Consider the following 14,642-nt stretch of genomic DNA (forward strand, 5'->3'; position numbering starts at 1 on the left):
GAACTTTTGGAGAAGCTGACACCTCCGTTCTTTGTGTATTTTTTTGGGGTTCTTTTGTTTGGACGAGTTCCTTTATGGACTATGTGAATTGCACAAGGTGAATGTCAGCGTACATCAGAGACATGATGTCATTGTCTGAACCTATCAAGGAGGAGTTTGGGAAGCAATGCAACTGAGTCCTTCGCAAGACCAGGAACAATGTTCTCTACAATCCCAACTGACCAGCCTCACAAGCAGAAGAACAAGCTCGTCAAAGGTTTAGGAGGTGCTAAAGGATTAACAGAAAACTCCATTGCTCTCACACATTGAATGCTCTCGGGACCCGAGCTCGCCAAGCTGCTGTCACAGTTTTAAGGAAGAATACCTTCTCAATGATGGGCCAGAGAACCCCAATAACTTTCAGAACCATGAGCATGTTTTTGCCACACATAAAACATTCATTAAGCAGGTTAGTAGCCTCTCTGAAACCTTCAGCATAATGGGAAATCCTTTCTCGGATGATTTCCCAGGATGAGCAACATTTTAAAGTTGGAATTGTATGGATGAATCAGTGGTACCTATTGTGCACACCATCAAGACTTCATGAACAACTGTTCTTGAAGATCAGATGCACTTTATCCATGAACCAATCAAGAGGAATTTTCCAGCCTTGTTCATGAAGCCAAAACCTAAAGCAACATCAAAGCAGGGAAAGAAGATCAAAGTGCTTGAGAATAATTTGCACTATTTGGTCAACTTTACATCGCCATACAGAACCGGGATGGTGACTTGAGAGTCTTTTGCTCATCAGATAGTCTTTTCCAACTTCACTCTCAGACTTTGGCAAGCCAAAGTTGAGAAACACAAAGTCTGAACTGCTGTGATGTCTGAAGCAGCCTGGACAACTTGGGACACCTTCAACCTTCGACTGCGAGTTCCTCGATGGTGCTGTCATTGTCCACTGCCTGCCAATTACAAGTGTGGGCACTTTCAATGAATATGTAGACAGTGTATTCATCCCTGAGAAGAGCATTCACTGGGTGTTGTGAACATAGCTCATTGGGCAGAGCACCAGTTTGACCAGTATGATTACCCAGGAGTGGTTAATACATGGAATGGTTCTCCCCAGAAAGCTCGTGGCAGTGGAGGGGGGTGGATACGTTTTAATGGGATTTAGATAGGTACCTGGATGAATTTTAAGAATGAAGGGTATGGGGATATTGGCTTATGTAGCATGCTTCTGTATAGATGGGCAATGATACTGGGGTTAGTGCAGCACTGGCATGATGGGCCGAAAGGCCTCGAGTGCCAAAGTTCCTTGTGTATCCTTAAAAACCCACATTTTAATGATAATTTTGCCTTCCCCAACTCACACCCGAGATTGGTGGTATATCATCACTGGTGTCAGCCATCTTGAATTTTGGTCAGGTCAGGTATGGGAGCATGTGCCAGAACAGCGCGTCGCTGCGTCCACTTTCCGCCGGTACTCCAGGGGCCTCCGTCTGGCCATCCCCCAGGCAGATGCCAGGCCCATCCCCATCTCCTTGAGATGATGGTCAACCTGCTGCAACCATGAGGCACGTGGTCGGCCCACTGGCCTCCTCCACTCATGAGACTCCCTCGCTGAGAGAATCTGGTGAGCAGGATCAGCGTCAGGAAAACGAGCCACATGTCCATACAGCCGCAGCTGACGCTCACGGACTATGCAGGTAACAAATCTCATCCGAGTCTCTCTCAGCAACCGCTCGTTGGACACAAAATCCGACCAGCGATAGCCAAGGATTCTCCGAAGAGACCTGGTACCAAAGGAATTAAGTCTCCGTCTCAGATCCTTGGTCAAAGTCCAAGTCTCGCACCCATAGAGCAAGACTGGAAGTACCAAGGACCTGAAGACTCGGACTTCGTCCTCCCGCACAGGTACCGGCAGCGCCACACCCCATGATCCAGTGAATCCATGACTCCCCAGGCCCGACCCAGACGTCTATTGACCTCCGGCTCACAACCTGCGGAGACATGAATATCACTGCCAAGGTAAGTGAATCTATCCACGACCTCAACATCCTCACCACAAACAGACACAGACAGGACAGCAGCATCCAAGATGTCACCGAAAGCCTGGATCTTTGTTTTGACCCAAGAAATCCGTAATCCCAACGGCTCCGACTCCTCATTCAGCACCTCGAGGGCCCCCAAGAGGATGTCTAAAGTCTCCGCAAAGATGACTGCATCATCTGCAAAATCAAGGTCCGAGATCTTGACATTGCCAAACGATGCACCGCAACTTGATCTCTCCGACATCCTCCCAAAATCCAGTCCATACAAGTGCTGAAAAGTGTGGGGGCAAGTACACACCCCTGACGAACTCCAGTAACAACTGGAAATAAGTCAGAGATGGTACCACCACACTTCACAGCACTCTCAGTACCAGAGTAGAGTTCAGACATCAGATCGATCAGTTTTGGTGGCACCCCACGAAGACCAAGAATCCTCCAGAGGACATCCCGATTCACTGAATCGAACGCTTTACAGAGATCAACATAGGCTGCAAGCAGCCCCTGCCGAAACTCTCGTCTGCGTTCGGTGAGGACACGAAGTGCAAGGATACGGTCAATCGTTGACCTCTTTGGTGTAAAGCCTGACTGCTCTGGACGCTGGTGCTCAAGCAGATGGTGGCGAACCCTATCAAGAATTATCCGAGCAAAGACCTTGCCCGGCACTGAGAGCAGCGTCACCCCTCGGTAGTTGTTGCAGTCTTGGCGATCCAGAGAGGGACAACAAGGCCCCTCTTCCAGTCAGTTGGGATGATGCCTGTGTTCCAGGCAGAGCACAAAACTGCATGCAACGACGCGAGTGCAGCATTTCCACCAGCCTTGAGAAGTTCGGCATGGATGCCACAGATCCCTGGAGCTTTGCCCCGTTTCAACTGGTTCACCGCAGCCCGTGTTTCCACAAGCGATGGTGGACCACAGTTGATTCGAGGGTCAGCAACAGGGATTGTAACACCCTTGACGTCCAACTCGACAGCTGGGGGATCAGCCTGGTACAACCGCTCAAAGTAACCAGCCCAGCGGGCCTTCACTTCAGACTCCTCTGTCAAGAGCCTACCACTCTCTGCTCGAACTGCAGTGCTCCGAGGGATGGGCTTGGATGAACGTAATGTGCGAATTCCCCTGTAAGCGGGATGAGAATCACCTGTCCACAGGTGATGCTCTACCCCCTCACAGATTCCTCGCACATAGGCCTCCTTGTCCACCCTCAGTGCACGTACAGTTTTACGCCTCAGCTCCCTGAACAGCTCAGCTCTGCCATTCAGCCTGGCCCTGCGACTCTGGTCAATGGTATCCAGTGTCCCTTGAGACACAAAATTCTTCTTTGCCCTGCGGTGAACTCCAAGGCATCTTGGAGTTCACCGAATTTCACCGAGTTCAGGAATTTTGGTACTTTGCTTGAACACACTAAAATTAACTACGACACCAAAACGGAGCCTTGCGCTACATTTGGTGCTTTTATCCGCTCTGTAACGGTGATTTCACGAAAGCACCCGGTAGCAAGGCTATCCTGCCATCCCTGCGTAAAATGAGTCAGCTGTTTCTAATTTGATACATTTATGGAGATCATACATGTAATGATGCACTTGATTTAATGAAAAAAATCCAGAACAGAGACGAAGACAAAAGAACAATAAACACAGTTATGGTGGTTGACCTCACAGGATATCATCAGCTACATTAGAATGAGGATTGAAAACTTAATTTCCCACTTCAGTGCTTGTGGTGTGATGTCAGCATGGACCAGCATATCCACAGCGGTAATCGTTTATTACTTCCGCCACCAAAGGTGATTGAGGTTTTGTTTTCACCCCTTTCTGTTTGTCCGTTTGTTACTTGCAAAATCGAAGATTTTTCAAGTATATTGATTCATCGATTTTGTTATTCCGTCTGTTTGTCTGTCTGTCGCCTAGAGGTCACAATTTTAAACCGATCTTCGCGAAACTTCACCACCTGGTAGAGTTTGTCATCAGGAAGAAGCCTATTGTTTTTGAGGTCAAAAGGTCAACATAGGCCAAAGGCAAACAACTTAGGTGAGATTTCTAAAATCCAAAATTTTCATCCCATTGACTTGAAATTTGAAGACGATTTGCATTTCAGGTCACTGAATTCAACGAACCAATTATTTTGTAGGTCAACAAAGACCAAATGGTCAACATAGGCCCAAGGTCATCAACTTAGGTGGTATTTCTAAAATCCTCAATTTTCATCCAATTGACTTGAAATTTGAAGAGAAGTTATATACTTCAGCTCAATTAATTCAACGAGCCAATTATTTTTGAGGTCAACATAGACCAAAAGGTCAGCATAGGCCAAAGGTCAACAACTACGGTGGTATTTCTAAAATCCTCAATTTTTATCCGATTGACTTGAAATTTGAAGACGAGTTGCATATATGGACGTTGAATTCAACCACCAATTATGTTTGAGGTCAAATTTGTTTTATGGATTTTGCAAGATTAGTGCTCTGCATGACGTCGTTTTCTTGTTAGTTGTAAAATCGAAGATTTTTCAAGCATATTAGTCAGTCGATTCTGTTATTCTATCTGTTTGTTTGTCTGTCTGCTTGTCATTGACAGATCACAATTCTAAACCGATCATCATGAAACTGTACCAAGTTGTAGAGGTTGTCTCAACTGAGAAGCCTCTTGATTTTGAGGTCAAATTTCTAAAATCTTCATTTTTCATCTCATTGACTTGGAATTTGAATAAGATTTGCAGACGACATCACTGGATTGTGAAACCAACTATTTTTGAAGTCAAAATGTGAAAGGTCAACTCAAGGTCAAATTTCTAACATCAATTTTTATCGAAAAAAATTGTCAATTTTCTTCTGATTGGCTTGAACATGAAACAGAAATTTCACGTGCATTACTGTGTGGATAATTTTCAAGTGCAGTACTGAATTGGGAAACCAACTATTTTTGAGGTCAAAAGGTCAAAGGTCAACTCAAGGTCAAACTTCTACAATCATCAATTTTCAACTGAAAAATAATCAATTTACATCATATTAACTTGAGAGTTGAACAGAATTTGCATAGTCCATCACTAAATGTGGAAAGCAACTATTTTTGAGGTCAAAATGTCAAAGGTCAACTCAAGGTCAAACGTCTACAATAATCAATTTCAATCTTGAAAATATTCAATTTTCATCCGATTTACTTGAAAATTAAACAGCATTTGCATAGATATGGATATGCTGCTTCTGGATATGCTGCATCAGCACCCTGGATATGCTGCTTCTGCTCTCCCATCAATGGATGGAGGTCCTCAATGCCAGACAGGAAATCCGAGCCGTATCCCTGGACATATCACATGCTTTTGACACAGTCTGGCACCCTGCACTACTCACCAAACTCTCTTCCCATGGTATTCAAGGCCATCTCCACTCATGGCTCGCAGACTTCCTCTCCTGTCACAGTCAACGTGTGGCCCTAAATGGAGTTCTTTCATCCCCTCTTCCTGTGCAGGCTGGAGTTCCTCAAGGTAGCGTTCTGGGCCCTGTTCTTTTTCTGGTTTTCATCAATGATCTCTCGGACTCTCTGGAAAATCCTCTATTTCTCTTTGCTGACGACTCCACCCTCTGCCGTACCATCTGTCATCCCTCAGACCGGCAAGCAGCAGCTTCTTCGCTCACTGCAGATCTGGATAAAATCACAAACTGGTCCAACACATGGAACATGTCTTTCAATCCGGACAAATCTCAGACTCTCACTTTGTCTCTTCGAAAGGACTGTTTAGAAACCCCCCCATCCACTTTCTCAACAATCCTCTGGAAGAAGTCTTTTCTTTCAAGCTTCTGGGTCTCACTATCTGCCATGACCTTTCCTGGGAAAGTCACATTTCCAACCTCGCCTCAAAAGCCAGTTGCCGACTGGGAATCCTCCGTCGTGCTAAGTCCTTCCTCGGCCCTCTTGAGCTCCTGACCACTTACAAAGCTTTTGTCCGTAGCCTGATGGAGTACTGCTCTCCCCTCTGGGCTGGTGCTCCTGCCTCCCACCTTTCTCGGATTCACGCTGTCGAAACCAGGGCATTTAGGATCATTGGCATCTCCCGCAATGAGGTTGTCTTTGGGCCTCTCACTCAATCACCGCAGGTTGGTCGGTGGTCTTTCTGTCTTCTACCGACTCCTCTCCAGCCTTGCCCCCCCCCTGCTCTCTCTGCTATTTGTCCCCACCACATTTCCACAGGGCGCTCAAGGTCCACCAACAACCCCCTTCTGGTAAAACTACCAAAATCACGAATCACTGCTCATCTTCACTCTTTCATTCCTCTTTTTTCCCACCTTTGGAATAAACTTCCTCACTCTATTCTTTCCCATTCTTCCCTCCAGGCTTTCAAAACAGCTGTTCACCACCACCTCTTATCTTCCCCCATCCAAATCCTCGATCTTTTCTACCCCCGATAATCCACCCAAGCCCACTTCCTTCAATTCCCTGCTTTCCTTCCTGAAAGTCCCTGTAATGTCCATCTTCTCTTCGCCATGTTCCCCGTCCCATCCCCATCCCTCTCCCTTCCACAGTTCACCTAATGTGTCTGTTCCCCACTGTTTTGTCCCTTCCACTCCCACCCCTCTTGTCTCATGCCCCCTTGCTGTGAGTTGTGTGTTAGCTCTCATACGATCCTCGACCAAGGTATACAAAAAAAAAAAATAGTACGCTATTGAATTGGGAATCCAACTATTTTTGAGGTCAAAAGGTCAAAGGTCAACTCAAGGTCAAACCTCTAAAATCATCAATTTTCAACTGAAAAATAATCAATTTACATCGTATTAACTTGAAAGTTGAACAGAATTTGCATAGTCCATCACTAAATGTGGAAAACAACTATTTTTGAGGTCAAAATGTCAAATGTCAACTCAAGGTCAAACTTCTAAAATCATCAATTTCAATCTGAAAAATATTCAATTTTCATCTGATTGACCTGAGCTTTGATTAAGATTGTCAAATTTAATGTTGATGAAATGGACAATTTGATGTATCCATGGCAACCTTTGGAGTGGGGGGGTGGACTTTGCAAATATCGTGCTCTGCACGACGTCTATTTCTTGTTTTTTTTTTGTTTGTTTGTGTGCAGTATATCTCAAAAAGTTGTGGACGGATCCGGATGAAATTTTGTGAACAGGTTGGAGGTGTAAGAAGGACGAATTTCTTAGATTTTGGTGAATAGAAGATCCGGATCAATCTACTGGAATCTTTTAAGTGATTATTCACCATTGAAAAATCAGGCAAAACTAATATCAAGCATGATATCTCAAAAAGTTGTGGAGAGATTTGGATGAAACCTGGTGGACATGTTGGGTGTGTGAAAACGAAGATTTGATTCAATTTTGGTGAAAATCCAAATCCGGATCCAGATCTGATATTTTTTAAAGTAATGGATGATATACCTGACTATTAGGATTCTGCTTACATACCCAGACATGATTCGCAATGTCACATTATCCACATTCAACAAATACTGTGAAAATAATGGATACTTCTTTGTTTAATTATTACCTCCGCCACCGAAGGTGGATGGAGGTAATGTTTTCACCCCTGTATGTCTGTCTGTTTGTGTGCAGGATATCTCAAAAAGTTGCAGATGGATTTAGCCGAAATTTGGTGGGGAGCTTGGGTATGTGACACGGACGAAATGGTTAGATTTTGCTGAAGATCCGAATCCAGATCCAGATCTGATAATGTTTTAAAGTGATTTTTCACCATTGAGCGATAGGGCCAAAAATGACATATAGTAGGATATCTCAAAAAGTCGTGGACGGATTTGTATGAAACTTGGTGGATGAGTTGGCTCGGTGACAAGAACAAGCCAATGAAATTTTAGTTCAGGTTCGAATCCAGATCCCGCGTCACAGTGGGATACAAAATGTAAACTAATCAGCCTGGTGGAGATATGCCCTCCACCGAGTGGTTGTTCTGTTATTACCACTGCTTTGACGGTCCTTCTGTAGCATTTCATAGTCAGCAGTCGTAAAGATGTTGAGAACCAGCAAATGCAATGCATTGCATTTGGATTTGCCTGTTTAGTGTTCGCACCTAAACCCCTGGCTAATGACGTGGGTTCAAATCCCCTGTTTTCTTTGTGTTTGCCCATTATCTTCTAATGTCCTTGTAATTTATGGAAATGTCCCCCAATGTCTTCATCCTGCAAGTGATTTATTTCGAAGCTCCTCTATAAGCCTTGGATCGATGTTTTTTAAAGGGCACTGATAGTTACAGGATTCAAGCATTGGCAGCACTGCACCTACAAGCTAAATGGTAATCAAGTCTTTTGGCAGCACATTAGCCATGCTTGCTTCATTCAACAGTAACAATGAGAATTTAGTCTGCCAGGTGTGTGTGTGTGTGTGTGTGTGTGTGTGTGTGTGTGTGTGTGTGTGTGTGTGTGTGTGTGTGTGTGTGTGTGTGTGTGTGTGTGTGTGTGTGTGTGTGTGTGTGTGTGTGTGTGTGCACTCCTGCATGTAAATTTGACTGAAAGTGCTGGATTTAGCTCAGATAGCAATGTATCCAACTTAGCAAAGTAAAAAAAAAAATTGGGGGGTTTCAGCCACCCAATGTGATGGATATATGTGGCAGAACATTCAATTTCATTGATATTCACCTTCATGCTCGAAAGTAAATAGAGATATTTAAAAAAGATAAATATATTCAGACACAAGGAAAACTAGAAGAGCATTTGGTGGTGAGCATACCTCAACCAGGCTGAACAGTTTAGGTTTTGTATCGCATTGATAGGCCGGATCTGCATCCCAACTTGAACCAAAATCGAATCGGCTTTTTCTTCTCACCGAAGCAACTCAACCACCTAGTTTCGTTATAACTCGTCAACATCGGTTTGAAACATCATGGTATGCATCGTTTTGGCCCAAGAGATCAATGGTGAAGAATTCACTGAACAAATTTTAAATTTATACTATCAGGATCTTCACCAAAACCTAATCAATTCGTCCTCAGCATGCACTCAACCTTTCCACCAAATTTCGTCCGAATCAATTAATAACTTTTTGAGAGATCCTACTGACAGACAAACAAACAAACAGACAGACAGACAGGGTTGAAAACATAACCTACATTCACCTTCGGTGGCGGAGGTAATAATCATCGTTGTTCCAATATTCACAGTTGTTGTCACATTTTAGTTGTGCTCAGTTCACCGTATGGCTAATTCAACACACATTCAACAATATCAGCTGAACTTGAATGAGAATTATTTTGATGGAAAAGGGAAAACTCCACATTCAAGGCAAAACAGCAGACAACGTGGGGGGGGGGGGAGGGGGGGACAGACTAAACAAATACTGTTGGCACATTTTCAGTTGCTGCCTTTTAGACTGATTGCTTTAAAATGAAAGCAGGCTTCACATCTCACAGGTTTACTGATTAACTGCAATTTCCAGGCCCACCCGTGTCAACTCACTGAGACGGCATGCTTGCTGCCTAAAATCAATGGATCTCATTGACATTCTTTGTTGGAAAAAAGATCGGTAGATCAAGCAGCCACAACTCGACATGTTCTGTCTTTAACTAGACTTGCGGGCTCTTACAAAGCCTCTCCTAAAATTACACTCACCATGTCCTGTATTGATGTCCCATACCCAATAAATCAAGAGGATGAAAAGACAAAGACAAATAGAAGAAGAAAATGCATTATTTAGATATATTAATACTTCCCAGAATCCTCATTTATAATCCTGATAAATGAGTATATCATCAAAATTTGGCTCAAAGACTCTTCATCTTAAGGAGAGTATATATATATATATATATACATATATATATATATATATATATATATATATATATATATATATATATATATATATATATATAGAGAGAGATAGAGAGAGAGAGAGATAGAGAGAGATAGAGAGAGATAGAGAGAGATAGAGAGAGATAGAGAGAGAGAGAGAGAGATAGAGAGAGATAGAGAGAGGGAGAGAGAGAGAGAGAGAGAGAGAGAGAGAGAGAGAGAGAGAGAGAGAGAGAGAGATAGAGAGAGATAGAGAGAGATAGAGAGAGATAGAGAGAGATAGAGAGAGATAGAGAGAGATAGAGAGAGATAGAGAGAGATAGAGAGAGGTAGAGAGAGATAGAGAGATAGAGAGAGAGAGAGAGAGAGAGAGAGAGAGAGAGAGAGAGAGAGAGAGAGAGAGAGAGAGAGAGAGAGATAGAGAGAGATAGAGAGAGATAGAGAGAGATAGAGAGAGATAGAGAGAGATAGAGAGAGATAGAGAGAGATAGAGAGAGATAGAGAGAGATAGAGAGAGATAGAGAGAGATAGAGAGAGATAGAGAGAGAGATAGAGAGATAGAGAGATAGAGAGATAGAGAGAGAGATAGAGAGATAGAGAGATAGAGAGATAGAGATAGAGAGAGAGAGAGAGAGAGAGAGAGAGAGAGAGAGAGAGAGAGAGAGAGAGAGAGAGAGAGAGAGAGAGAGATATGGGGTGTACTTACACATTGTAAGCCAAAACAAATCGTGTTTCCCCATTGTCTCAGGTTAATCACCTGCATTTTTTTCTTTTTTTTTGCACTTATTGATATTTTCATTTGTGATTGTTGTCTGACGATTCTGTAATTTTTTCTGGTGTACTGGCTTCAATGACCATTGGCATGCAAAATTTCAGCTTTTGACGTCACACAGAAAGTACCGATCTTTAATATCAGTCATTCAGTGGTTAGAAAGAGCTTTACATTAAATATATATGTATATATATATATATATATATATATATATATATATATATATATATATATATATATATATATATATATATATATATATATATATATACACACAAATAAATCATAACATATTAAAACTTGGTGTTGGCTTTGCGATTAAAGTCGTGGCTTGGGATCCCAGGGTCCTGAGTTCAAGCCAAGTTGGTTGCTGAATTAACACCAGGGGGTTGACTCAGCCTGTCATCCTTCCGAGGTCGGCGAAATGAGTACCAGTGTAGAGAGCCGAAAGGCTGCACACAAAGGGAAGGGGCATCGACGAATTGATTATATCTGGTATTAGTGTAGCGCAGGCATGATGAGCCAAATGGCCTCTTCCTGTGCCTTAATTCCTTGTAAATGTAGGTATGTACATATATATATATATATATATATATATATATATATATATATATATATATATATATATATATATATATATATATATATATATATGGGTGTCCCTAAAAAATTACATCATTTGAAACTTGAATATCTCAGTAACTACATGTCCCAGACAAACGAAAGTAAATAGGCTTCGTGTTGAACAATAAAATATTTGTTTATCAAAATTCGAACAAGAGATTCAGAGGGATGTAGATTTTATAACGGTTTTCTCAAAACTTCACAAATGTTCAATATGCACACCGCCTGTGGCACGACACACGTCAAGTCGGTGGTCCAGCTCCTGCCAAACACGCTGTAGCATGTCTTGCGTAATATTCTCGAGCGCCTCAGTGATTCTCTGCTTAAGTTCCTCTAGGCTTGTAGGAAGAGGGGGGGGATATCAACCAGTCCTTTCACATAGCCCCATAGAAAAAAAATCACAAGGTATCAAGTCAGGTGAACGTGGTGGCCATTTCAACAGCACATTGTCTTTATCACTGGCACGCCCAATCCATCTTCCTGGTAGATTCTCATTGAGATAAGAATTAAACATTCAACTTAGTTAGTGTTTACACATTTTGTTAAAATTTGAGATCATTTGAGCGAGAATTAGCTATGTTATTAGACTACGAAATTATGTCATTTTTTGAGGAACACCCTGTATATATACATATTATATATATATATATATATATATATATATATATATATATATATATATATATATATATATATATATATATATATATATATATATATATATATATATATATATATATATATATATATATATATATATATATATATATATATATATATATATATACATATACTACATATGTCGGAAGGAGCCTGGTGTTGGCGCAGTGGTTAGGGCAGCGGCTTGGGATCCAAAAAGGTCCTGAGTTCAAGCCCCGTTCGGCCACTGAATTAATACACCAGGGGGTTGACTCAGCCTGTCATCCTTCCGAGGTCGGCGAAATGAGTACCAGTGTACTGGGCCGGTGTATACCCTGGTTAAAATAGGTGTACCATATCCCTGTATCGTAAGAGGCGACCAGGGTTGCGTCAGGAAGGGCATCCGGCGTAAAACATGTGCCAAATCACTATGCGGATCATACGGATGATCCGCTGTGGCGACCCCGAACGGGAGCAGCCGAAAGAAGAAGAAGAAGATATATATACTACATATACATATATATGTATATCTTGTGTTGTGGGCCGGCGGTTGGTGGCAAGAACAACCACTAGGTGGGGGAGGTTTGCGTCGTCTCCCATCAAACTCCCTGGAATTGTAGGCCGTTGCTCGGATAACTCCGCGAGCCGGCGGTTCGTTTAACCGACTGTGGTCGCCAATATATAAACCGCGTAGCGTTGGGTCTATTTGACTATAACCAATTTACCTAATTAACTACACGATTTTGACTTCCGGGGAAACCACGCCCTCGGCATGTCTTGCTCGAACCGGGTCACTCTACCCATTGCGGTAGAGTTCCAACTACCGACTACCAACTCCGGTTCAGGTGCAGCCGAGCGGAAACTGCCAAAGCCGTGCCAGCTGGAATTAACGTATTATCGAGAATAAAACGCCACCTAAACTCAGATCCGAACCATGCTGGACCAATGCAAGAAGAGACGGAAACGAACTGGGGGCATTTCTAACAAGTTTTATTTTCAGTCAATGAAGACACAAAGCAAGACTTCATGCGAATATGCAAGGAATATTTACAATGATCCAAAAATACTTATTCAGTTCTACTTAAAGAGGGGCCCACATGCAGACACACACAAAATGAAAAGAAACCCAGAGTCTTTATTGGACCCTCGCAGCCTTGGAGAGAGACAAGCTGGGGGCCAGAGTTTGGTGGTGTACCTGACGGTCGGAGGAAGGGCATGCGCTGCGATGCGGCATCTGACAATGGTCGCTGGTCGCTGGTCACACGTGTGGAACTCGAGGTTCATGGTGCAGCTCGGGTGGTGAATGGCCGGGGTCCACAGAGGGGGGTCGGGGTCGCTCTTCCCTTCCTCGTCGAGGGCCAGTACAGACACGTTCATCACCCCGACGCCCACCAAAAACTCTTCAAAATAACTTTTAAAAGACTCTCCAAGACCCCCAAAAAGACTCTCCAAGACCTCAAAAAGACCATCCAAGACCTCAAAAAGATCCTCCAAGACCTCAAAAAGACCACCTGCCTCAGAGACTGCTTGGGAATTTATGGACCTCCCTCAGCGGGGAGGGGCCTTGGTGAACACACCTTGCTGTCTGCCTCTGACTGGACAGGTCCTATGGCCCAGCTTTCTGGGGCAGGGCCTTGGCCCCTGCCGGGAAACCCCAGCCACTCCTACACGCGGGCCCACACTCGACGAGTAACAGTATCAACGCTGCAACGGCCCCTGCTGGGAAACCCCAGCCAGTCTTCCACGCGGGTTCATACTTGACGAGTAACAGTATCAAAGTTGCACAGGCCATCGTGCAAGAGTTACAACGTTTGTGGAAGGAACGTTGGTGGAAGCGGCAAGGAACGGCTACAAGACCCTGCCTTGGCAAGTCAGAGTGTTTGTAGACAGTGGGTGGGTAGTGGATCGTGATGGGGAATGGAATGGTTGTTGGTTGTTCGTTGGATGTAAATATTTAATAACCTAACTAAAAATAAATCGCAACGCACGCCTTTGATTCTCCCACGAGACAAAAGGAAGGGATCTGACTACACACATACTTAACGACATACCTGACTTTTGGGACATCTGTATGTTGAATGCAAATGGTTTCCAGATCCGTAACAATATATATTACGGATTTCAGAATCCGATCCGACCAATGCATGCAAACATCCATGTCCTCAGCTAGTTGTTTCTCTAAATGCATGTCCAGGATAGACTCATCCCCATGTCTGATGGGATTCTAAATGTGATGCGTTGAGAAGAGGAAAATATAGATTCCCTTTCTTATGGAAAGCATTTTTTTTGTCTTTGCAACAGACACATTGGTGCACGTGAGATAGCCATTTCTTTCACCGACGCAAAGACCCGCCTTTTTCCATCGACGTTTGACACCCTGTTCAGCAGCTCTCCGGACGCTAACTGGCTCTTTTTCATATCTGGCTGAACAGTGAGGTGATCATTGTTGTTGACGTTTTATGAGTGATTCACGTTTTCGCTCGGTAATTTTCACAAACGGCTGCTTTTTGCCGTTCGTCCAGCACCACAGACATGGCATCGTAAACGAGGAATAATCGCGGGAGGGACGTGCGGGTTGTCACGGTAACCATGCGCAAATGGGGGCGGGTGGATTTGGGGGAGGGGAGGGATTCTGCGGCCACCGAGACGGGCCGCCTATAAAAATAGGACGAGAGGTCCGTTCTTGGGTGAGTCAGTCGACAACGAACCAGTTTGTGAGTCAGTTGGCGTCAGTTCGTCGATTACCAATCAGTCGGAATCCAGTCAGATGACTTTAGCAGTCAGTGAGTCGGTATCGGTTAGACGGCATTTCCAGTCAGATTGTTGCTTTG

The 14,642-nt window shown here is 43.5% G+C and overlaps 1 protein-coding gene across 3 annotated transcripts in view; it reads right to left on the bottom strand.

Annotated features, from left to right (window-relative positions):
• Positions 1 to 14,642, bottom strand: part of ELFN1 (extracellular leucine rich repeat and fibronectin type III domain containing 1) — a 177,952-nt gene that overhangs the window by 103,605 nt on the left and 59,705 nt on the right. The window lies entirely within an intron of this gene.

The sequence above is a fragment of the Eptatretus burgeri genome, chromosome 1 (genome assembly GCF_056783735.1).
Source record: "Eptatretus burgeri isolate ZD-2024b chromosome 1, Ebu_testis_v1, whole genome shotgun sequence".
NCBI lineage: Eukaryota > Metazoa > Chordata > Myxini > Myxiniformes > Myxinidae > Eptatretus > Eptatretus burgeri.